The sequence below is a fragment of the Callorhinus ursinus genome, unplaced genomic scaffold (assembly GCF_003265705.2).
Source record: "Callorhinus ursinus isolate GAN/ISIS: 27379988/994484 unplaced genomic scaffold, GSC_fseal_2.0 scaffold27, whole genome shotgun sequence".
NCBI classification, from domain to species: Eukaryota; Metazoa; Chordata; class Mammalia; order Carnivora; family Otariidae; genus Callorhinus; species Callorhinus ursinus.
Window position 1 is genome coordinate 8,378,030 of NW_027397089.1, and position 25,027 is coordinate 8,403,056.

General features: G+C 40.6%; 1 protein-coding gene across 4 annotated transcripts in view; it reads right to left on the bottom strand.

The window, feature by feature from the left end:
• The window catches only part of SSPN (sarcospan), a 250,290-nt gene that overhangs the window by 190,083 nt on the left and 35,180 nt on the right, over positions 1 to 25,027 (bottom strand). The window contains exon 1 of one of the 4 annotated variants that reach the window (XM_073877829.1): positions 4,969 to 5,015. The exons of the other annotated variants lie outside the window; for them this stretch is intronic. The gene's annotated coding sequence lies outside the window, so the exon portion shown is untranslated. Of the gene's footprint in view, positions 1 to 4,968; positions 5,016 to 25,027 lie in introns of those variants that run through there. 4 annotated transcript variants of the gene reach the window in all.

The following is a 25,027-nucleotide window of genomic DNA, read 5'->3' on the forward strand; positions in this document are numbered from 1 at the left end:
CAAATGCCAAATAAATATTTGGTGACCGAATGATTCAATGAATTAATTAATCTAGCCCAGATATCTACACTAATATCATATCCTTAAAGAATCTAGTATCTTTTAACTCTTAAGAAGGCTTTCAGGTTTTTACCCCAGGCCGACTGCTCCTACCGGAGGAATAGACCAGAGGCCACCCTTGCTGCAGAAGAGACCATGGAAGATGCTCAGGGCACATCTGAGCTTCTGTGTTCGAGCAGCTGAGACGTCTGCCTGCATCTGAGCCAGATGACTCTGTTCTTTGTTTCTCTCCTCTCTCCCTAACCCCTCCCATATTACAGTCCCCGAAATTTCAACTGATGAATTCAGAATCCATTCTTACTGGGCTCATTAATTTGCTTTCCTTCCCCAGTCCTCCCACTTAAGCTGGGTTTCACCTTCTATCCGGGAGCTTACTCCACCAGCCAAGCAAAGACAGTCCTTCTTCATTTGCCCCCTTCTGGACTTCGGATTTGCATCCTTACAACGATTGTTAACATTTATATAGCCCTGAATATACACTAAGCACACATGTGCTTGAACACATACACATGTATTTAATCCTTCTGACAACAATATTAGGAAGGTACTATTATTTCTATTCTCTAGATGAGGACGATGAGGCACAGGAAAATGAAGTTACTTGCCCAAAGTTACCAGCTAGAGATAGGGTTGAAACCCATGTGGTCTGGCTCCACAGTCCACGCTCTTAACTACCACACTTGCTTGTTCCTCGTGTATTGGGGAATGTCTATTATTGCTCTGACCACACCATTTTCTGCAGTTCTCACTCCTAATACCTACTGAGTGAGCATCAAAGCACGTGACCTTGCATTTCCTGGCCTCGAATAATGGGACAACTGCTAAATAGCTGACCTAGGAAATTTGATCCACAGGTCAGCCAGCGAACTAAGATTTGGGGCCTTTTTCAAATGATGATTTAGGCCAATCAGATTCTCCTCTTGAAAGTCTGGAGCTGGGAAATGAGCAACAAGACCTGCCCTTGGCCTATGTCAGAGAGACGACCCACCCTGCTACACAGGATATATACAGAATTGGATGGTACCACACTGGGTCTTGTGCAAGACGAGTAAGTAGAAAGCTGGCTGAAGCAGAAGACCATAGCAGACAGTTAGAAGACGTGAGAGAAACCATGTGGCACTTGAGGTTTGGAGAGACTACCTCCAGTTCTTGAGTTTTCTAGTTCCCGCTTTTCAGGATTTCTGTTCCTTACAACCCAAAGATGTATGACGAGAACCTACTGGTCCTTAAGGGCCCGAGTCAGCTCTCCCAGGTGAGAAGAGGAGAAGAAAACAGGAACTCCTTGATGAGAGGGGAAGCTACAGGTGGTGCAGAGTGGGCTTAAGTCATATGTGAAGTCCTATGTGAAGCTTCTGTCACCTTCACAGCCCTTCCTCCAGGATGATCCCAACTATCCAATGGGCACCATGACTGCTCAAGGCTGAGCACCTGTAAGGGTTGAGGATGGAGACAAAGGTGTCCAACCGTACAGCATTTATCTGAGTTTCTAGAGTCATGAAGCAACCAACCCCATATGCCACGGTTCCATGAGCATGGGCTGGAATAGCAAGCCACTTAAAAGTGAAATCTGGTATTCCATAGTTCTCAGAGATTCACTGAGAAACAGGTATAATAATAACATGATAATGACATTAAAATAATGTTATATGCTTCACAAAACCCTTTTACTTAAATTGCCTCACTGTAGCAAGGATGCTACAGCCCCATATCCATTCAGTCGCTGAGCTTTGCTAGTCTTATATTTTAAGGATAAAATTCAACCTGAATAGCTTTGCAAAATCACACTAAGAAATTTGGACTTTATTCTTAAGGTAATAAAAAAACTACGGCCAAGATTTGAGCAGGAACGAAGTGTGTTTCGATTCAGATTTTGAAGACTCTACCTGGCTACTGTGTGAGTGATGGACTGATGGAGAGGAAGAACGGAGGCAGGGACATGAGGAGGGAGGCTGCTTTAAGAATCCAACAGGGAGACGGTGGTGGCTTGAACAAGGCAGTAAAATTGGGGATGAGGACAGAGAGAAAATAATGCCCAAGTATCTGACTTAACCAACTCGGGGGGTGGGGTTTCCATGATAGAGGATAGAGTGGCTACTTCCAAAGAGTATCTAGATCATACAACTTCAACTGTTTTGGAGGAATATCTGCTTTTAATTTGCACAAGCACCGGAGAATACAAGAATAGAAGCAATAAAGAAGATTTTTGGTAATGAAGATACTGAGTTGAGTCGTCCAGCGATGGTCAGCTTCCAATTGCATGCAAAGGGGCATAACCAAATCCAGGCTGCTGGCTTTAAATATACTGCTTGAGCATCCTTATCTAGAGTTTGTCTTCCTTCCAGGATTAAATTTAGTACAACTCTGATACAAATATGAGAGCCTTATGAGAGGTATAGACCCATCATTCATACTCTCATAAACTTTCATTTATTACTAAATGTGATTCATATAACCCAATATTCTATGACCAATCTAATGATTATGAATCTTCTATCTATAAAAAGCTTGAAAGAGAGACTGAATAAATTATTTCATTAGAATAACTCAGGTTAAAATATCTGAATGAAGAGAGAAACAAAAAACTAAAAGAATTTCTACATCTGAAATATATTTTATAATTTAAGAAATTCAAAATATTTTTATACTCAGAATATGATTCACTTAAAAAAACATGAAATTACAGCTTTTGTAATTTTTTAATTTTAAGAAATAAGCTCTGTGAATTACATAGAATTGTATTTCCCATAATAACTAATGGTTCAAGTAAACTGCCTCTTTGAAACGTCTGTCTGAAAGTCTGAGGCATCACCTCAGCCTTTCTGTATAGTTCTCTAAGACAACTGAACTGGATATACTATTCATAAATGATTGTCATTAGTCCTTAAAGAAATTAAAATTCCCATAAAGACCACAAAAAATATAATTCTCTAGATGGTAAGAGAATGAAAAGATGTGCAATAGGCTGGGAGAAAATACTTACAAATCACATACTGATAAAAGATTTGTGCCCAGGATATATAAAGAATTCTCAAAGTCAAAAGTAAGGGTAAAAATTAACCCAATGAAAAATGGGTCGGGTGCCTGGGTGGCTCAGTTGGTTAAGTGACTGCCTTCGGCTCAGGTCATGATCCTGGAGTCCCAGGATCGAGTCCCACATTGGGCTCCCTGCTCAGCGGGGAGTCAGCTTCTCCCTCTGACCCTCTTCCCTCTTGTGCTCTCTATCTCTCATTCTCTCTCTCTCAAATAAATAAATAAAATCTTAAAAAAAAAAAGAAAAGAAAAATGGGTCAAAGATTTGAATAGACAAGTCACAAAAGAAGATATATGGATGGCAAATAAGCACCTACAAGTACAGTAAGTATAATGCGTAAGTATAATATTGTTAGTCATTAAGGAAATGTTAATTAAACAATTAAATAATTATAACCAATTAATTAACTAAAATTAATCTTACTAATTTAAATTAGTTAATTAAAACAACAATGAGCTACCACTACACACCCAACAGAATGGCTAAAATAAAGAAACTGAGCCTTCCAAGTGATGGTGAGAATGTGGAAGAATTGGAACTCTCATACTCTGCTCGTAAGCAGGCAAAGCAGCAAAAGTTTCTTAAAAAGTTAAATATAAACCCAGCATACGACCCAGCCCAAAAGAAATGAAAGCTTATATCCACACAAAGACATGTATGCAAATATTCATGGCAACTTTATTTGTAAAAGTCTTAAAGGGGAAACCACCACACGACAGAACTGCAAAAGTTATTCTGTGAGAAAAAAAGCCAAACAGATAAAAGCACATATCGTGCTATGAAATCCTAGAAAATGTAAACTAATCTATAGTGGCAGAAAGCAGACCAGTGGTTTCCTGGAGATGGTAGGAGAGATGGGGAGAGGCAGAAGGAATGGATTACCAAGGGACAGAAGAAAATTTTGAAGGGTGATAGATATGTTCATTATCTTGACTGTGGTGATGATATCATGGGTATATACATATGTCAGAACTTATTAAATTGTACACTTTAAATATGGGCAATTTATTATATGTCAATCAGACTTCAACAAAGCTGTTACAAAATGGGGAAAAAAGTTGGTAGATGTGGTCAGTATTTGTAGTTTAAGTAGAGCCTGAAAAACAATCAATATTTAACTAAGAGGGTATTTAAAGATCAGATGTGTATAATAAGACAGTGATGATGCCTGAAAGTGTGAATTCGACCTTTAAATAATGTCTAACATTTTTCATGGCTACTGCAAGGAAGCTCCCTGACTTATTTTTACTTCATCTCTACTAGATTGTTAACAAGGTGTATTTATTTTCTTGGTGACCAAAGAAACCCTGATCATTTCCTCCCTAGGATGCTTTAACCATGACAGCCCTGCCTTCCATGTCCTAGAATGTTCCACTAAAAGAAATCTGTGACCTTAATACAGAAATCATATGTATTGCATATTTATTTCATTTGAGTGTTTGAGATGGCTGCAAATAAATTTTTCCTTGTCTATCAGTTTTATAAATCATTTCTTCATTCATCCTTGAAGACAGCATTTAAGTTTAATCATCACTGTACATGAGCCACAGTCAACATAATCACAAAAAAAATTAAGAAAAATAATCAGGGCAATATATTTTAATGTACTGGGATTTCACTTCCAAATTTCCTGAGACCTAAAATCTGAAGATACGACAACTAGTCCATCAATCCTTAAAAGTTTTTTTTTTTTTTAAGAGAAACACCACGGGCTTCTGATATAATGACTGAGCATACGTATTTCCTATCCTCCTTCCCAAGACCCTATTGAAATGGCCATAAGGAAGTAAAAAGGGAAGAGAAAAAAAAAAAGCCTGTAAGTTTAAAGAGTAGTGAGGGAAGGGAATTATCAGCATGTGAAAGAGATCAACAAATACCTGAACATGGGTAACAGGAAGGAAGCATTCTGACTGGAGAAGCAGTCTTGATTGTCCCCCAAAAAGAGGATTCCAGAGTTGGCATTCCAAGTAGAGCCCTAGGAAGGACAATGAGCAAAGTTCAGAGGCGACCTGAAAACTGGGGACTTGATGAAAGCTCTGTTGACGGAGAGTGTGCAGTTGCACACACCATCCCCATCTCCATCCGCACTCCGCAGTGCAGAATACCCAGACATGCCAACCTGACATCTAGCCCCATGCTCTAAAGAGATGAAACAGACGGAGATTCCTATGATGGCAGGTCATGCTCCAGAGTAAAGTCTCCCCAATTCTGCAAGTTGGACATCACCCGGAAGCCTGGCATTCATTATATCCTGTCCCATTGTCTAAATATGAACAGGCAATCAAGGATTATGGAATGCACCAATAAAATGTCCTTTAGGCTGAAAGCCTTTCCTTCCAGTGGCACAAAAATCTCACCTGGCTTTGAGCCTATAGAGAAGGATGTGCAGTGAACAGTATTTATAAAGTCATAGCAGTGCAAATGCTGTTCACTGAGAATTCAATCCACACAAAAACATGATACAGGAAAGATAAGTTGATACAGGATAAAATTTACAGGATACACTGTCAGAAATAGGGAAGCAGAAGAGAAGGAGTAAAGATGGAGGGAAGGTGAATAAAGTCATATCCTCTTGCTTTATAGGGTAGAGTCAAGAGACTATTTAAAAAAGTAGTAGACTAACAAAGGGAAAAATGTAGTAAGGCAGCAAGTCAAGGCCTAATTATCTTATTTATATTTAAAATGACATATGAGCATCTAGTTAGGGATCATACAAATAAGCTATAGCTTCATTTTTCACAGCACAGATGTTTTAGACACTCCCTAAAATTGCTAAGCAAGAAATGGAAGAGTAAGCCTATTACTTTAAGTAGTGATTGTCACTACCCAGAAAAGTGAAAGCAGCAAGGGAGTAGGGTGGATATTTACCTCTGGCGAGTGGAAGTGGTGAGTTAAAAACCAGGAGACCTTTTTCCCACAAGAAATCCCTCTTCGAATGTTTGGATTTTATTTTTACCATATCCTTGAATTATTTTCATATGCATTTTAAAAATCCTAAGGTGAATGTATATATATCACACCAAAATAAACACCAAATATTACAAGTGACTCTCATGACTTGGGCAATTTTATATATTTTATCTCATTTGAGCTACACCTAGGGGGTGGGTAGGCGTGGCCATCCTCTTACTTCAGGGAGAAACCCAGACTAGGTGTGTTCTGATGGCCCCCCGGGCACACAGGCTGAGTGGCAGAGATGAGGCCAGAGCAGGAGTCTTCTGATGCCAACTCCAGTATGCATTCCTCTCTGCCAGCCCTTCTCAGAAGTTGGGTTTTAGCATTTCTTTATACTCCTACAAATTCAGAAGCCCAAAGACATTGTGTCTATATAGATCTTATCTATGGATATTTACTGGATTAAAAGTTTAAACGGAGATCTTTAAAAATATTTCTTTATTAATCCATTGAAAAACAAAACAACCCATAAGGTAACATAAATATTTTAAGAAATATAACTGTAGTTTCTGAAACAAAAAAAGTAGTAGAAACAGGGGCAATATTTTAAATATTTGTAAATCTCTGGATTGACAGAAGACAGTGGGGTTCTCATAACTGCATGTGCATGCATTGGTTTGAGACAGCACGCATGAAGTAGCCCCTGGAGAGGTTCGTCTGCCCACGGAAAAAGGGCAAAGAATATCTTAGCATAATTAAGGAAAGAGTTTTGACTGTGCAAGCCCCCTGAAAGGGTTTCAGGGACCTCCAGCGGTCTCCAGACTATACCTTGGATTCCACTCCTTCAAGAAGCTTTCCTTGATTCACTAGCCTTTGGAGATGTATCTTGAAAGAAGTTGCTGTGGCCGATGTCAAAGAGGTTACTGCCTATGTTCTCCTCTAGGATTTTATTGGATTCCTGTCTCACATTGAGGTCTTTCATCCATTTTGAGTTTATCTTTGTGTATGGTGTTAGAGAATGGTGGAGTTTCATTCTTCTGCACGTGGCTGTCCAATTTTCCCAGCACCATTTATTGAAGAGACTGTCTTTTTTCCATTACATATTTTTTCCTGCTTTGTCGAAGATTATTTGACCATAGAGTTGAGGGTCCATATCTGGGCTCTCTATTCTGTTCCATTGATCTATCTATGTGTCTGTTTTTGTGCCAGTACCATGCTGTCTTGGCAATCACTGCTTTGTAATATAGCTTGAAATCAGGCAACATGATGCCCCCAGCTTTGTTTTTCTTTATCAACATTTCCTTGGCAATTTGGGGTCTTTTCTGATTCCATACAAATTTTAGGATTGTTTGTTCCAGCACTCTGAAAAATGTCATTGGAATTTTGATCGGGATGGCACTGAAGGTGTAGATTGCTCTGGGTAGCATAGACATTTTAACAATGTTTATTCTTAGCAAAAATGAACTTTTGGGACTTCATCAAGATAAAAACTTCTGCACAGCAAAGGAAACAGTCAGCAAAACAAAAGAGGCAACACACAGAATGAGAGAAGATATTTGCAAATGACACTACAGATAAAGGGCTGGTATCCAAGATCTATAAAGAACTTCTCAAACTCAACACCCAAAAAACAAATAATCAAGTCAAAAGATGGGCAGAAGACATGAACAGACACTTCTCCAAAGAAGACATACAAAAGGCTACAGACACATGAAAAAATGTTCATCATCATTAGCCATCAGGGAAATTCAAATCAAAACCACACTGAGATACCACCTTAAACCAGTTAGAATGGCAAAAATTGACAAGGCAAGAAACCACAAATTTTGGAAAGGTTGTGGAGAAAGGGGAACCCTCTTACACTGTTGGTGGGAATGCAAGTTGGTACAGCTGCTTTGGAAAACAGTGTGGAGGTGCCTCAGAAAATTAAAAATAGAGCTACCCTATGACCCAGCAATTGCACTACTGGGTATTTACCCCAAAGACACAGATGTAGTGAAAAGAAGGGCCATATGCACCCAATGTTCATAGCAGCAATGTCTGCAATAGCCAAACTGTGGAAACAGCTGAGATGCCCTTCAACAGATGAATGGATAAAGAAGATGTGGTCCATATATACAATGGAATATTACTCAGCCATCAGAAAGGATGAATACCCAACTTTTACATCAACATGGAAGGGACTGGAGGAGATTATGCTAAGTGAAATAAGTCAAGCAGAGAAAGTCAATTATCATATGGTTTCACTTCTTTGTGGAACATAAGGAAGAGCATGGAGGAGAAGGAAGGGAGAAATGAAGGGGGGGAATCGGTGGGGGAGATGAACCATGAGAGATGATGGACTCTGAGAAACAAACTGAGGGTTCTAGAGGGGAGGGGGGTGGGGGAATGGGTTAGCCTGGTGATGGGTATTAAGGAGGGCACGTACTGTGTGGAGCATTGGGTGTTATACGCAAACAATGAATCGTGGAACACTACATCAAACACTAAGGATGTATTGTATGGTGACTAACATAACAATAAAATAAAATTTAAATAAATAAATAAATAAATAAATAAAATCTTTAAAAAAGAAACTTTCCTTGATCTCCCCAGGAAAAACTCAGTCACCTTCCATCTTGTTCCCACAGCTCACTCTGTGAACGTCAAGTTAGTCCTAATTTTATTAATACTTGTTAACAAACCCATGTCCTCTACTAACCCGAAAATTTACCTGTGTTCCAGTCCCCGCCTAGCGTCTTCTACAGTAGGATATACTTAGGAAATACTCAATACATGTGGAATAAATAAATAAATGGAGTCCAGAAGTGTACCACAGCGACAAAGGAGCAACAGAGCTATCTACAGTGATCTGGTGGAGAAGCAGAACAACCAAACTAGAATACAGTGACATTGCTAAGAAAAGGAGCTAGGAAATTAAGCTGAATGGGTTTGAAACTCATCTCTGCCACTTACTCACTGTAGGATTTATTTATTTTTTTTAGCTATAAGATTTTTGACAAGATACTTAATGTATCTACATCTCAGTTTCCTTATCTGTAAAATAAGGTTAAAAATAATACTTGTGCAGTTACTGTGATGATGAAATGTGGTCATTTCTATAAATTGCATACAATGCTGGACAAATGATGAGCACTTATGTTTATTATTACTTCTATCACTGGATGGGCAAAGCTATCATTCTCTCAGTGTCCACCATTTGACTAATAAGTGGGGCAAAAACACAGGGGAAAATACCTACCTCCAAAGAGGAACTTGTTCAATAAGCATTTATTTATTCAGTGAATTCCAAAACATAAAATATCAGATTCTGAATTGAAGCAAGTTTCCTCTCGCTTACTTGGAATTAGCAAATCATAGACCACAGGGAAAAATTAGAGCAATGACAATAGATGATTAAAGAACAAGAGGTGAAGCCTACGATTCAGGGATATTTGTGGAGATTTTTTACAGTGCTTCGTTACTTTGAAAGGATTTCAATAGTGGTAATCAATCCAATTGTTTGGATCCTAGTAAATACATGAAGGCTCTTAAAATAGCTCTATATTCTGAAGTCAGCTTTAATGTCATTGGAGGAAGATGGTCTAATAAAGCTTAGGACAGTTCTTACTTCCAGCAATTGGAAATAATGCCATGCATTTTGAAGACAAGTTTCCTAGTTCAGCTTTATCCTGTACCTATTGAGTTACACTGAGAGTAATTTATTGAGGTCAATCCTCATTTAACTCCTAATTTTAATGATGTGAAGAAGTGCTGAATATTCACTCACATTGTATACACCCAGTTGTACAAAGAAATGCAGCTTCCTTATTTTATTATAACTTTTCAGATTTCCTCCTAAGTCCCCACATTTCGGAGGAATTGGAGAACATAGGGGGTGGCCAGTGAGCACATATTTTGTTTAATCTGTAGACGTTAGTCCCATCCCACTATTTGCACTGTCTCTCCAGAGAACGCACTTCTGCTTCGATGACTTCAAGTAAGTGCTCAGGCATTCCGAAGTTGGCTCCCTCCTCTGTTTCTCTCTAGGAAAGCTTCTGGGTACAGGAAAGGGGGCTGAGTTACCTGCATCCTTACAGAAGCTTAGGGGAAATGCAGGGGGGCTGCTCTTTGGATTGGTGACTGCTGAGGTGTGGCAGTTCTGTCTGACCTTTGAAGATGAAAACTTAGTTCCCAGCACCGGAGTGTCTGTGGTGCCAATCATTTGCCTCCCATTCTTCACAGCCTTTAGCCTCGCCTCTCTGTCCCTAAACCCCTGCTGGTCTACAAAATCTTTCTGCACTCCTGAGACGCTTCACAGAGTGTCCCCTTTTAGATCACATATGTGCGTAGGAGGAACCAGTTGCTCATTCTTGAGCCACATTGTGCTGCTACCTCATGCTGCTACCTTCCTCATGCCATCTTGGATATGTGACAAGCCAAAGGCTGGAACTCTTGGGGGGAACCAACAGCCTCTTCCACACTACCAGGAAAGTAAGGCATTAGTGCAAATGTCCTTCAGCTTCCACACACCTATCTGGATGTTTCTAAAACCTTACTTACTGAACTTTCAACCTCACATGGGAGATGGAGCTGAGAATTTCATATTTGATGTCCTCAAACTCCTGTCATCCTTCCCTTGGACCAGAGGGTCAGGCTTTAGCCTTTCTATTTCCTCTATATCATATCCTCTTGTCTTCTTCATCAGCCATCCTCGTTGCTTAGCTGCCTTAAGGGGAAGGGCTATGCACTATGCACTATGGAAGAAAATCTGATTTAAATTTTCATGGTTTAGTCTTGACAGTTAAAGAAATTTAGAAAACTCTTTCTTTCCAAGCAAAATTAATCATCATTGCTTTTTTGAAAATCCTACTTTGATGTCAGAGGCTAAATACTAACCCTTCCTATATTTACCAACCTTTGGTGTTTATTTTTGTTTTGTTTTGTTTTACTTTTTCTTTAATTACTATTTTTTTAGTTGTGTGTGTGTGTTTAAGTAAGCTCTACACCCAACATGGGGCTTGAACTCACAACCCCGAGATCAAGAGCTGCATGTGCTATGGACTTACCCAGTCAGGTGCCCCCTAATTACTAACCCTTCCCAGCCCTTTATAACATTCCTAAATCCTCTCAAGGCAAATGGGTGTTTCCAGAAGAAAAAAGAATGCATGAGAAAAATCTCAATATATTTCAAAACTAACCCCCATTATGACTGGTTATCATTACTCCAAATTCGGGCAATTTTAATAGACAACAGTAATTTGCATATTAACTGAAAGCCTTCCAACTGCTTTTGAAAGGTTGGAACAAAGACAAAATTGGTTAGTAGAAAGCAGAATCAATTCTTTAGGAGTTTCAAAACTAAAGAAATGCTTGCTGAATATAGGAATACTTGTCAAGAGTGCCCCTAGAATTCCATAATTCCAATCAGCTAACTAGACAGCTGATGTTGGATGACCCACTGTTACCTTAAATTGTTTTTTTCAAAACTAGGCTCATAATTTTTCTTTAAAAAAAAAAAATCTGGCTTTCTTTATCTTTTAATCTTGTTAATGATACTACATTTCTCCCAGCATTACAATCATCTTCATAACAAATTTCACTCAAAGCACATTTGCTATATGAATGGCAGGTGCTGGGTTAGCCATCTGTAGCATGTCTAGGGCACAAATTCTGCCATCAGGGAAATTTCTATATAGTGCCCCCCGCTCTAATCAATCACTGAGTCACATAAATTTGTCCTTTGAAAATGTGTCTCATGTTTTCCTCTCGTTCCTTTTTGCTGCTGTTACCACATCCTCATATTTGAATCATAGCCATGATAGTTTGATGCCCCATTCCCACCATGCAACCATCCCCCTGCTAGCCAGAACACAACACTGTCCTCAGTTATTTCTAATCCCAATGCTGTTGGTGCCCAAGAAATACTTATCAGACTTAATTCACGTTTCCAGGCCCTACATAGATGTCTCTGATCAGCCTAAGAACTGTATCCAAAGATAAGGAGGGAGGACCATTGCGAATGTTGATGTTATTTCACTCATGTGGAACGACCATCGGGGGTTGTCCGCTACTCCCACTGGGTCATCATTGCCATGACCGCCTCAGGCCACTGGGCTGGGTGGATCATTCTTTGGATCATTCTGGTATTTTTTTAAACTCCTTTTCTTTGTCTTTCTATGGATGCCTTATGCACGTAATAATTTCTTAATGCCCTTCAGTGTTTTGTGCTAGTCACATTTTTAATCCTACTAATATGTTGCCTTTGCTACTAATTTCATCCTTATATGTCTTGAAATATTGAAAAGCAATATTAAGAAACAGTGATGCTGTATTACTTTAAAGACTGAAATGTAATGTGATTAATGGTCATCTTCCTGATTAGGGGGCGGGAGGAAGAAACATGGTATCCAGTATCCAGGCTCCAGAACCAATTCCAGTTCAGAAAAAACTCTCACTTCAATCTTCTCTGGTGTGAGTTCATAGGTTGTGAAGGACACAGAAAGGCAATTATATCTCTTCAGAGAAAGAGTTGGGGTTTGCTCAGATGGCCCAACTGATTGTAAATACGTTTGTTATATGTTTATTGGATGGAGGGACCGTCTTTCATACCTCCTGGCTCCCTGAGTTGATGGAGGTAGAAAGCAGGGAAATTTTTAAAGAGAGGCCTGCTCTTTTCTTTTATAAAGAGAAATGTGGCAAAAGAGGAGATACAAGCAGGAATCGCTGGAGCAGAACAAGCCACAGTCCCTAGGGTCAGGGGTCCTCTGCATGCCCCACCGGGTAGTGTCAGTCTTGTGGAGAGCTGTTTTTCATCCTCTCTGGCGCTCTGATGCTTTCCCTAATCTTTTCTGAGAAGGTTTTTAATATGGAAGTAAAATAAACATCACACAGAAAAAAAAAGAAGTAGAGATGAGAAAAATAATCAGCAAAATTGATCACTTTTACCAACTCACTGTAAACACTTTCGAGGTGGTTTTTCCCCTCTCATGTATATGATACATGCCTCAATAATATTCTAGCCCCCAGGGGTGCCTGGGTGGCTCAGTTGGTTGAGCGCTTGACTCTTGGTTTTGGCTCCGGTCATGCTCTCATGGTCCCGCATCCTCAGCGGGAAGTCTGCGTCCCCTCTCCCTCTCCCGCTGTTCCTACCCCAGCCCACGCCCCACCCCCACTCATACTCTCTAAAAATAAATAAATAAATCTTTTAAAAAATATATTCTAGCCCCCAACAAATGTTACTAGATAACTTAATTAATGGACTAAGTAAAGGCTAGAATCATACAAGTTTGTGCTCTGATTTCTTTTCCAATTTAACTAATATAAGCATTTTACTTTTTGATATTGGTAGATAGTCGTTGCCTTTATTTTTAATGGTTTTGAAAAGTTCCATTGAATGGATATGCCACAATTTACTTAATAAACACCTGTACAGTTGGGGAACATCTATATTTTTCACAATTTTCCTATTATAGATAACACTGTGATGATAAGCTTATTCCACATTTTGTGGGCTGCTTTTTGGATAGATTCTCTAGATCCAGGAAAGGCAAACTTTCCCTGCAAAGGGCCAGACAGCAAACATTTTTGACTCTGCGGGTCACATGGTCTTGTTTCAGCTACTCAGCCTTGCTGGTGTAGTACAAAAGCAGTTATAAACAATACGTAAATGAACGAGCATGTCTATGTTCAAATAAAACTTGATATGTGTGCAATCAAACTTGCATTTATTTCACTTTTAATGGGTCATGAAATGTTAGCTTTTTTTATTGTGTTCCAATCATGTAAAAAATGTAAAAACCATTCTTAGCTCACAAGCTGTACAAAAATAGGCAGCAGCCTAGACATGGCCAGCCGGCCTAGGGTTGGCTCTAGAGTCCAGGGATTATTGGGTCAAAGGATACACCATCAGGGGCGCCCGAGTGGCTCAGTCAGTTAAGTGTCCACCTTCGGCTCAGGTCATGATCCCAAAGTCCTGGGATTGAGCCCCAGGTCAGGCTCTCTGCTCCACGGGGAGGCTGCTTCTCTCTCTCTCCCTCTGCCCCTGCTGTTCCCACTGCTTGTGCTCTCTCTGTCAAGTAAATAAATAAATAAAATATTTAAAAAAAAAAAAGGATGCCCCATCAGCCAGGCCTCTGCAGGTCATTTGGATGGTTACCTTCAACCTTATTTCGTGGTTGTTAAATTTCTGAGTTCAGCCATTTAAATAGTCAGTGTTTTCCTCCTGCATTATGCAATTATTGAGTGACTACGCAGAAGAACTGCATTCTGCAGTTTATTACCTCCGGACAGTAACCATTTTCTTAAGATTGATTTAGGATGACAAGAGCATACGAAAGGTCATCTGCCTCAGCCACCTGAAGCAAGAAAAGCTCTAAGTTAGAAGGGGTTGAGAAGGGGCACTCCAGGATTTCATCATCTCCCCTTAATCTGCCCATTCAAACCCATTTCATTCTAATTCTTCAGTTGAGCCTGAGAACACCTGGCCAGCCGCCACCTTCAAACACAAAGACAATTATTAAATTAATCCCTCTGCATTTCTTTCTCTATCCTGGGTTGATAATGAGGAACAAGAACTATTTCCTTTTGTGGATTGTGAAACCGAAGAATAAAAGTGCCTTTTCTCTGATTGGATGGTAACTCAGAAAAAAAGGAAAACCATGTTCCCTGCCTTTAGGGCTAACTGTCATGATCATAAATTAATATTTATTAAGCATCTTCTGGTTGCATTCCACTGTGTGGGGCACAATGGCAATTAGTCCCATTCATTACTGTACATTTACAAAATTTTTTTTCAATTTATTAAATTGTATCCTGGATGATTAGATTGCTTCAGGCCATAAGTACAAAATTGAAAATATTCAATTAGGATACATACAACAAAGCAGCCGCAGTTAAAACATGGTGCATTAAAATATCAGCTTTACAGTTCCTGCTCTCAGAATCTAGAAGGGGCAGATTTACAAGATGTTCTGAAGGCCAGAGGACTTGCAAGAAGGGCAGTGAACTCTTTGCAAAGAGGAAACCCTTTCTCCAGCTCTCCATAGATGGAAATCGGGGCCCAAGATTTGTGGCAGTTTATCTCATCTGCCAGAGCTTTTCTAAATTAGTTCTTAATTTTAAGATATGGAGAAGGTACATCGTACATCTACTGTTTTTATTCCAACTAAAAGTTAAGAATCTTTCAAATAAAATTACTCATTCAAGAACTTTTCTTTATATTTTCTCCCATGCTCTAAATATTTTTAGGGGATTTTTATATAAACCAGGCAATAAACTAAACACAAAGAAAATGGTCATTTCTCTTTATGAGAATGTGAAAGGAGTTAAGGCCGAAGTTACTCATGGCTTAGGGTGACTAATGAGTAGAGTGGTATTCCACAGAAATCAGCCCAGGGAGGAGAGTTACAAGGGGGTTTGCTTGTCTTTTTTTTTTTTTCTTAAAGATTTTATTTATTTATTTGTTAGAGAGAGAGAGAGCATAAGCAGGGGGAGCTGCAGGCAGAGGGAGAAGCTGGGTCCCTGCTGAGCAAGGAGCCCAATGCAGGACTCAATCCCAGGACTTTGCGATCATGACCTGAGCCAAAAGCAGATGCCTAACGACTGAGCCACCCAGGCATCCCCCCTCCTTTTTTTTTTTTTAAGATTTTATTTATTTATTTGTCAGAGAGAGAGAGTACAAGCAGGGAGAGCAATCTTACAAATGAGAGAAGAAATCAAATGTGGGATTAGTAAGCATGTGACTGATCTAAATCATGTGGGACTGTTAATAAATACTGCAGAGAAAAGAGCTCAATTCAAAATAGTTTTGGCTATTAAAAAATCTTATTAAAAATCTATGTTTTATAATAGTCAAAAGTTATGAAATTCAATAGGGACATTTAATAGGATGAAATTTAAATAGGGACAAATAACTCTGAAAAACAGTATGGAGGTTCCTCAAGAAGTACAGCTACTCTACAACCCAGCAATTGCACTACTGGGTATTTACCCCAAAGATACAAATGTAGTGATCCGAAGGGGCACCTGCACCCCAATGTTTATAGCAACAATGTCCACAATAGCTATGTTATCATAGTTACCAACTATGGAAAGAGCCCAGATGTCCACTGACAGGTGAATGGATAAAGAAGATGTGATATATATATTTACACACACACACACACACACACACACACACACACGCACACACCAGAGTATTATGCAGCCATGAAAAAAAAAATGAAATCTTGCCATTTGCAACGACATGGATGGAACTAGAGGGTATTATACTAAATAAAATAAGTCAATCAGAGAAAGACAATTATCATATGATCTCACTGATGTGTGGAATTTAAGAAACAAAACAGAGGGTCATAGGGGAAGGGAGGGAAAAATAAAACAAGATGAAAACAGAGAGGGAGACAAATCATAAGAGACTCTTAAACATAGGAAACAAACTGAGGGCTGCTGGAGTGGGGGATGGGGTAACTGGGGGATGGACATTAAGGAGGGCACGTGATGTAATGAGCCCTGGGTATTATAAAGACTGATGAATCACTGACCTCTACCTCTGAAACCAATAATACATTATATGGTAATTCATTAAATTTAAATTTAAAAAATGTTTAAAAAAATTAAATAGGGACAAATACAAAAGGATATACCCAGAGGGAAAAGAAAAGTCAACAAAGAATACAAATGCAACATTGCAAAGGACTGGTTAGGCATCAATACAGTAGAAGGGAACCTGGGCTAACATTTTTTTCTCTTTTTTTTTAAATTGATTTTTATTTATTTTTTTATTAACGCATAATGTATTATTTGTTTCAGGGGTACAGGTCTGTGATACATCAGTCTTACACAATTCACAGCACTCACCATGGCACATACCCTCCCCAATGTCCATCACCCAGCCACCCCAATCCCTCCCACCCCCTCCACTCCAGCAACCCTCAGTTTGTTTCCTGAGATTAAGAATCTCTTATGGTTTGTCTCCCTCTCTGGTTTCATCTTGTTTCATTTTTTCCTCTCTTCCCCTATGATCCACTGCCTTGTTTCTCAAATTCCACATATCAATAAGATCATATGATAACATTTGACAATTAACTGAATTAAATCAATAATGGAGCATCACTGGAAGAAAGCCAATATAAATTTAGGATATTTTTATGTTTGCTATCCTGTCATAGGTTCAGGTGTGTAAAAAATCATTCTGTGTTAAGCCCAAAAAGCATGATTCTGAAACAATGCCTTAGTACATCTTGAAGATGCTTTAAAACTAAGACTCCAGCACTCATCTCTGCAAATATGATAGTAAGTTCTTGAGAAGGATCTCAAGAATCTGTGTTTTAAACAAGCTTGTGCCATGATTCATATGCAGGTTGGTCTCTGGACCACACTTTGAGGAACACCACTCAAGGGAGTGATTGATTCTTTTCAGGTACTATGTCTTCAGTTCAGGTACCTACTCTTGGTAGGTGGCGCCGCCATGACTTTCAATGGAGTGACCTGCTCACTGGGCTTTGTACAGACCTGAGAATTAAGAGTAGCTCCATTCATGTGCAGGCCACCCACTCCTGTTTTTTATTTCTTCAAATCCTTTACGAAAACAGCTGCTCAAATGATATATGCTATGATTTGAATATTTCTCTGTCCTCTAAGCTTCTTGAAAACAGAGACTAGTTTTGTTCACCGGGTGGTCTGAGTGCTTAGCACAGTAGAGTTTAATTATATTTTTTGTTGGATGTTAGGCACAATGATTTATCAATGTTATAAGATATGATATATAGCATATCTGTATTTAAAGAAATATAAATCTCTGAGTGACAGAGATTCCCACTTACAGTCGAGCACTGTCACAATGAATAGAAAAACTTTTTTCTCGCTTATTCTTGTGCTTGGTATTCACCCAAATCTACCTACTCTGAGGACTTTCAAGCCATTTCAGATGACCTTAACACTTGGTTACAATCTGCCATAGAGAGGGTATTAATTGCCTTCTTAAGGACAACACTGTGTGTCACTCTCCTCCCCACACTTAACCTTCAGTCCATTCAGGTCTACACTTGCCCTCTACTAAGACTTCATTCAATTTTTCCATGCTATGGCCCTATTTACATTCTAAGTTCCAAAGATCCGAGGCCTCAGGATTTCTTGTTCTCTTGGTTAGCAGTCTCTCTCTGTCTCTCTGTCTCTGTCTCTCTCTCTCTCTCACACACACACACACACACACACACACACACACACACACACACACAAACACACTGAAGCAGACAGTATTTGATTCTGCCTAATCTTCTTCTTCTAATCCCCTTTGTGCACTGTAGTTAAACATCCTCCTACTCTCTTAACTTCATTTGGATGGTTTTTTTTTTTCCAGATAGCATTAACTCATCTTCCCAAGCTTTCAGATCATTTTTATAGTATCTTCATGGGATTTCTCCTTCTGCCATGAACATTTTACCATTTGAACCAAGCAAAACTCTTTCAAACCAACTTACACAGTGGTTGCCTCATAAGGCAATCCTTGTTCACCACTTTAAGCTTGAGCTGTAGTGAACTGTTGCATTCAGTAGAGTCTGTGCTGCCTTTTGAAATCTACTTGTTAAAGTAAAATGTTTTCAGAAAAAAAAAAAGTTCCCTGGGAAAGACTAATGATATTGGGGCTGTTTCATCTCTAGACCAGAATGCTAAGGATTAGCTTTACTTTCCTCAGCTCCATGGAGGGCTTTTGGGAAAAAGGTGTCTGGCTACCAGTTACCCCTGTCTAGAGAGAATAAATAAGAAACTCAGGGCTTAAGTTAAAGCAAGAGAGTCACAAGTTTTACAGCAGAAGGAATTCAGCTCCAATAGTCCACTGGGGATGAGAAGAGCAAGCATGCTGGAAACTCTGGATTTTCTACTTGCTTAAAAGCAGGACCTGGCTGAGAGGCTCTCTTGAAGCCCTATTGAACTGGATGAATCATAAAAAGAAAGCACAACTATAGGCATGAATATGGACGTGATTTTTCTCAAGTTAAAAAAAAAGGAGCCTTTGATGTCTGCATACAAGATAATCAAATGAGATAGCAACAGGTGCTCAAAGAACAAATGAGGTGATGAACGAAAGGACTGGCCAGTGGTCTGTCACACGGAAGGATGACAAAGGTTTGTGTAAACTAATATGCACCAAAACCATGCACTTGTCCACTCACTCATTCAACAGTCTGTACTGCGTACCTACCACATGCCAAATGTTATTCTAGTACTTGCAAAAGAACAAAACAGAAATCCCCTCCCTGTGTAGCTCACATGCTATTAGTGGAACACTCACAATAAATGACAAATAGAATAAATAAGTAAATCCTAAAGTAAGTTAAGAAGTGATAAGTGATGAGAAAGAAAGATTGCAGATGAAGGGAGATCAGGCATGCAGGGGTGAGTGCTAAGATGCAGAATTAGAGTGGTCAGGGCAGGACTCACTGGGAACAAAGATTTAAGCAAAGACTTTCAGGAGAGAGGGACTGAGCCTGGAAGCAGGCTGAAGAAAGGAAGGGCAGGTGCAGAGAGACCTTCATGAGGCTCTTGTAAGATGAGCCATAATGAGAGGGGCTCTGCCCTCTGACCGGGGTGGTGGCACTAAAGGTAGTGGGAGGGAACCAGGTGATAGCAGGTTATAAATCAGGAAGGAAAACAGTTCAAGCGCTGCCACAGACCAGTTGTGCCTATAAAGGAAAACCTCACACATTCCCTTTTTCATCAAGGAAACAAAATGAGCCACTGTGTTTATAGTGTTGATGCGGAATGTTGTTGTTTGCAGAATTTCTCAAAATGATTGACAGCATCGGATGTAATGATGAGTTTGCTCTGGCAACTATTGTAAAACAGCAGAGTAATTTCTCTTATGACCTAATACACTGATGTTATTTATGCGTTTCGGTAGCAGTGATAATACTTGAGTCTACAAACAAAGTAAACTGACTTAAAAAAAAAAGTGGAAGCTCATTTGAACGTTAAAAGACCATTTGGGGACCAAAGGTAAATGAGGAATATAAAACAAGTGTCCGTTTATACACAAAATAATTTTTCTGTTTTCTTTAGCTTGATCAAATATGACTGTCCATGACCGAGATGTATACTGTGCTGTTGGGTTCTCTCTTTCAAAATGGAATTCCACCTTTCTCTGCCACCTGGATCATCACCACCGTGCCTGCTCCATCCCGGGATGAGGGGGGACCTAGTTTCAGCTTCCCACCCCTTCTGCACGTCTCAAAACCTGTAGTGAGCTTTCCTGGTAGTGCTGCAGGGAAGGGGTCCACTCAGATCTGCAGGATCACCTACACATATTCATCAGGGGACAGATATCAGGCCAATCCCCTCCAACACCCAGACCCTTTCAGAGGGATTGTCTTCTCTAGCAAGCAATCCTGAGCAAAGGCAGTCCACTCAATGAACGGTAACTGTGTTCCAGGCACTGTGCTGGGTACTGAGCATACCACTCAGGGAGCATCTGTGGCCGCTGGCAGGTTAGAAAACGTGTTTCTCTCATTCAGCCGTCTGTCTCTTTGTAAATTCTGCCTCCATCTGGGATTCTGTCCTCTGGACAGGAATACTCAAACACTGTCTCTATTCCTGTGCCCGCATATCAGCCCCTTCTGTGTTTTATAGACATGCTCCTCACGAATGGGGACAGAATGGACCCTGCTTCTTGAAACTTGAACCACCCCGGAACAGCTCCTATAATCATCCAGAAAGACAGAACCAAATGTGGCTCAGCTGGGCATTCGCCCCCACACTGCTCTACCTGCCCCAGGGGATCCCAGCCTGAACGCACACATCCAACTTGACCCCAGGACACCATGCCTCCCTATGCCCAATCTTCCTTTGGTGGCCAGTCTCTAGCCTGGTCATGTTGCCTGGACTTCTGTGCGGTCTATGCCCATTTCCTCATTTTAACTGCCCATTGTTTAAGGTATTAGCAACACTCCTGCCTGACTGAGTCAGTTAATTCTATGGACAGAGAGTTAGCTTTGGGACCTCTCTGCTGCCCTATAAGACCCCTGCTCCAAGCCAGGGCATGTCCCATCAGCAGCAGACCTCTCAGCCCCACTGTCCTCTGTCAGTCTGTATGTCACACCCCCTGGACGGGTTCTGCACTCTCGCTAGCACCACCTCCTTCCCCATCCAGTATGACCAGGCCCAGGGCAGGGAGAGCAGTGCAGCCCTCAGCTGTGCCATTCCTGACCCCAGAGCTGGTCGCGTGGTTGCTGTGCCCATGAGGGGTCTTAATTAAAGGCAATAGAACAAAGGAGGGTGTGGCCCAACCTAGTTCCTAACAGGCTCCTGTAGTTGAAATGGAAGATACCCAACTATCTTCCCCCGTGCCTTTGAGCTTGGGCACACTATGGCCTACACCGTCCAGAGGTGGGCATGGGGTAGAGTCAATGTCATGTCCACGGCAAGAGAATAATCTCACAACACTTGGCTTTAAAGAGGCCATTGTGTGGCAGCAGGCGAATCAGAGTCGGAGACATAAAAAACTATGTTGCAATGGTCAGCTTTGGGAGCAGTCCTGCTGCTGGGACTCCTCACCTTTGTTTGTTTAGCTACCCTCTGTCCAGCCTCCCTTAGCCAGGATCCTATCTGCCTGTCCTGGTTATAAAGAGAACTGCCAGTGCCTTTCAGACTCAAGGAGCAGTTAGAGGGACTCCCAGCAGAGCGTGTGACGCAGGTGGTAAGAAGCCTCTGTCACTCAGCGCCTGAAGGTGCTCTAAGCCGTTGCACCTTCTTTACCCTGACCAGCTGGTCCGAGGCTGTCCGCTGTGGCCAGGAAGGTTATGTGTCTGTTTACAGAACCTGGGCACAGTGGGCTCACACTGGGCCATGTCCTGGGGAACAGGAGACCCACAGCAGGAGGGAAAAAGACGTGCAAATATAGGAGAATTAAAAAAGAAAGGAAGGAAGGAAGAACAAAAAAGGGGAGGAAGAGAAAGAGAAGGAAAGAAAAGAAAGAAGGAAGGGAGGGAGGAAGGGCATACAGCAAGGTGGGGAAGATTCCAGACACCTTCTCCCACATCAAGCTACTAATTAATATCCTACTTGTGTCTTTTGTTATATTAAAACAAACATGTTTTCTACCTTCTAAAACAAAAGCTATTCTCCATTTCGAGTTGCTCTGGATTTGACATTTTGAGCAAAGAAAAAAGATAAACTACCCCTTTCCCATGACCTTATCACAGATCAGAAGGTAGATAATGAGATTCGTGTGCTTTTTCTTGTAAAAATACTTTGAATTCTGAATAAAATGTGTTAAAAGTAGAAATAAGCACATTGCCTGTCTGTACTCAGGAAATAGCTGATTTCTTCACGAGGAGCCTCGATAGTAGTCAAGGCATTGATTTTTGTCCTGTGATTTGGGGTTGCCATGCTGCCACTGAACCATTTAGTCTTATCAATAATTGGGGGAATATTTATTTTATCCAAGTGGAATGAAGCAGGGGTATAGAATATAGCCACGAAATGTCCATAGACATTCAACAGTGACCTTCAAAGTCACCTTGACCATGATTTCTACTATCTTCTATTTACCTTACCACAGAAATCAGGGGGTGAGAGGTGCCATTCTCCAGATTTCCTTAAAGGAAAAGCAAAATTAATCATCTGAACAGCTCAAGTGGGTCAGCATGGCATTGATAATTGTGAATATACCCAATGTGAATTTTTGTGGCCAAAATAAGCTGATCCTATTCTGAACCGGCCAAAATTAATTCACTCCACTTGACTCAGACATGTTTAAGTGTGAAACAAGGACTCCAGGGCTGGGGCTGAGGCTGGACTTCCCAACAGTCAGCTTACTTCCATGAATGACATTGAGCTGGTCATCAAAGAACTGTTTTCCAGAGGATCATTGTATCCTGGACAGCCACAAACAAAAGGACTCTCAGTGAAATCCGCAATCATTTTGTGAAGTCAGCATCCACCTTTGTTAATGATTAGCCAACACAAGGTTAAGGCTCTCTATGAAGCCACACCTGGAAAACACTAGCACCACCCAAACCTGCACAAGCATGACTGGGCTGAATGGCATTCTCATCCGGAAAGTAGGGTTGTTTTATTAAAAGCCAGAGAGTTTTTAAAAAGAGCTACCTGGAGAGCACAAAGAGCCCTGCTCAAAAATCTTTCCCCCATTACCTGATACCCCAAGTTCACCATTAGAAGTACATTTCTTGACATGAAAATGGCACAGTGGTGATTGCTCTAGATTTAGAGTCAGGCACCACAAGCAAGTCCTCAAACTCGATGGGCCGCGGGTTCCTTGTATGCAAAGTGGTGATAATAAAACCTCCTCTACCAGCTTCGGAGGGTTGTTTTTCATACCCATCTATGTCTCTCTCTATCCCGTATCGTAACCGTACTTCCTGCCAACCACCGCTAGAGCATTTTCCTGAGCTACTCTGTATTTATACCTTTTTAAAATTATTGTTTTCTGTGAAACATCTGTTGCAGCCAGCAGTATGCCAATTGTCTTGAATCTCTTTCTTGTCACAGTTTGGAGTTTCTTCAAATCACATGCCTCAATGTCTCTGAGCATTTCATGGGACAGCTGAGGGAAGAGTCTCTGTTGGCCTTTCGGAGCCACTCGGTTGCTTTGTTTTTCACTCAGCCTTTAAGAGAGACCTCTTTGGCCCAAGGAAAAACAGGTGGTGTGAGCCTAATCATCACCCTGTCATCCTCGCTTTCTCATTTCCTTTTTTTGGCTTTCTAGTCATGTTTTATTTGCATTTCTAGCCCACCATTCGAAGGAGATGCCATTTCTGCTCTCTCACACCCAGTCTCGGCACTTCCTTTCCCAAGGCAGCTGCTTGAATGGAAATACTGTGGGCTTTCTAGTGCTGCCCAGAGCGGTTCTAATCCTGGCTCTGGTATTTACCAACTAAGTGATTAACGGTGACTTCTCTGCATTTCTAACTCCTCATCTGTGTAAATGGAAATCATGCCTATCTATTTCAAGGGGCCCTTGGGTGATAAGAGATGATATATATGCAGCTGAGTCTTCAACTTGATCAGTAAACACTAATTTCCTTACTCCTTTGTAAATGTTTTCTTCTTTTTATTCCTTGCTGTGTCTTACTTTCCTTCTAAGATTCTTTAACATCAAAGTTCTTTGTACCTTTCCTTCCCAATCTTTTCCCGATTTTCCTCCCTTCCTCAGCCCTTTGGGCACTGTTGCTCAATAGTTTAAACACATGACCTTGTGTCTCTGAGAGCCCCAAATGCATACCTCAACTCTCCTTCCTCCCAGCCCCATCACCTCGAACCCCCCAACTTACCCTGTTACATGGGGCCAACCACTGGGCTCATCTCAAAGGTTGTGACTCCACGTGATGGCAGATATAAAAAGCTTGCCATAGTGGGCTTCATGGGTGGTACATAGTCACCAATGTTAGCTTTAGTCTTTGTCCCCCTGGTTCATTATTAAATCTTGCTCTTTCCTTTGCATTCATCATGAATGATTGGCCTTCATGTTCTTCTAACCTCAAATTTCCTCTTTCAGATTAACTCTTCCTCCTTCTGCCAAATTACTCTCTCGCCTACACACATATTACAAAACCATTCAAGGGGCATCAGCCTATTATTGTGCCAGAGGACACTTCCTTAAATGGATTTTTATTCCTCTTGAGGTCTTAAAGTTGTATGCTCTAGCCATGTAAAGATAAAGCCTGGATCGTTTTTATTGTTGAAGGCTTAGCTCTCATTTTCTTCTCTGCCCACAACATAACACCATCCCCTCTATTTCAGATACCTGCCTCTATCCCTTTCATCTATGGTCCCCTCTTTCATGTTCACAATTACTTCTTCTTTAATTTTCACCCCTTTATCTAATGATTCATCTTTCCTTCATCAATCCAGACCAGTAATTCTAACTTGTGGTTCACTCTCTAATATATGATCTACCCAATATAAGAAGAAACAGACATTACCCAGTGGCCTTGCTTAATACGATGAATATACTAATCATTAGTTTAAAAATCAGCCAACTGCCAAGTTCTTCTAATTCAATGGTCTTAGAACATGGTTTTGTTTTGTTTTGTTTTGTTTTTT